Here is a 1,637-nt window from a genome sequence, read left to right as displayed (position 1 = left end):
GTGTTTAATATATTTTATGTGTACAATATATTATTGAACTAGCACCAAAGCTTTGGAATGTATATGATTATGAGGTTTGCTATGTGTACAGAACCAAAGCTAACTACAGCAGGTTTTATTGAAGCTTAAGTACACATACACCTTCTCTCTCTATAGGTATATTATGCACACACAGTTATATCAGATAGAAATCTTTAAACTAGCAAAAATAGAAAATAGTCAAGGGTGGGGCTGGGCATAGTGGTCACGTGTGTAATCCCAGTACTTTGGGAAGCCAAGGTGGGAGGATGCCTGCGGGTAGGATTTCAAGATTGCAGTGAACTATGATAGCACCATAGCCCGGGTGACAGAGTGAGACCCTGTCTCTAAAAAAAAAAAAAGAAAAGAAAAAAGTCAAGTGCTTGCTGACCTTGGAACTCTAGAGAAAATCTTTCTTTAATAAATAAATACTTGAGAGACTTTTGTCAATCTGTTAGAAATATACAGGTTGTCCCTAGGTTACAAAGGAGATAGGTTCTATAGGTTTACTAGTAAGTCGAATTTGTGTTTAAGTTGGAATAGATACATTTACCTTTTAACACGTAATAGCCTCCATTCCTAAGTGCAAGTTTTGTGTAAGTCATATATTTGTACCTTGGGGACTGTACACGTTTCCTTGAAAGACATCTAGATTGAGGAATAGATTTTACAAATGTATACATATTCAAGACAACAGATACGTATTTGCAGAGAGGTCTTCCTGTGTGTATCTATTTATCTATGATGTATGCTCATTTTCTTCCTTATGGCATTCAAAATGGGAGCAACACAGAAGAGAGAGAAAATAATTGAAATATAGAATCTTTGCACTGTGTGATATGCTATGGACATTCTTGACTGATAAGATATGTGAATAGAAGCAGGTGGAATGTGGAGGATTATTAGTTGAAAGTGTTGTCCAGCTTCTTATAACTTAGTTGTAAAACACAATTGGAATTTAGATTTTGGTCAGAACTTGGAAATTCACTGTTCATTTGCCATTTCTTCTCTATATAACAGCTCTACAATTTAGAAAGTACCTAGAAAAGTGCCTTGGATAAGAAGATGATGGAAGAGGCTTCTGTTAAGGAAACGGGGGTTTGGCAGTCTGGCTCACCAATGTCTGTTGGTGGGCACTAGTGAACTACAAACTGCACTTAGACCCCACAAATTTAAGAGTAGACCATCATTTTCTCATGGGGTAAATCATGAGGGTGATTGGGTGAAACTTTCTTAGTAGAATAGGTACACCCAAGTCCAAAGTAGTTATCGGTGCTTCCCTTATTGGAAAGAAGCAGATAACAGAAAGATGGAAACATCTCAGATCCCACTTCTACCTCTGTTGACCTTCAGACACTGGTACTTCTATGCTTGCTTTTCCTGTGGTTCTATCTCTTCCACCTTCTGAGAGACTTCGGTGTAATAAACTCTCCCTGCTCTTTGGCACTGCTGACCATTCCATCTCAACTGGAATGTAAATAAATCAGCATAAAATAGAAGAAGTATAAATTCTGCTGATACTACTTTCCTGTTTCTCTGTTCCCCTTCACAGCAAAACTTCAAGAGGTAGCTATCCTTGCTGTCTCCAATTTCCTTATTGTTGTTTTCTTAAACCTGCT

At 37.6% G+C, this 1,637-nt stretch overlaps 1 protein-coding gene across 3 annotated transcripts in view; it reads left to right on the top strand.

The window, feature by feature from the left end:
* EPSTI1 (epithelial stromal interaction 1) overlaps positions 1-1,637 on the top strand; it is a 102,777-nt gene that overhangs the window by 95,128 nt on the left and 6,012 nt on the right. The gene's annotated exons all lie outside the window — the stretch shown is intronic.

The sequence above is a fragment of the Otolemur garnettii genome, unplaced genomic scaffold (assembly GCF_000181295.1).
Source record: "Otolemur garnettii isolate 467f Iridium unplaced genomic scaffold, OtoGar3 scaffold00043, whole genome shotgun sequence".
Classification (NCBI taxonomy): domain Eukaryota; kingdom Metazoa; phylum Chordata; class Mammalia; order Primates; family Galagidae; genus Otolemur; species Otolemur garnettii.
The sequence above is the reverse complement of the archived record's forward strand: the minus strand, read 5'-3'. Positions and strand labels throughout refer to the sequence as shown.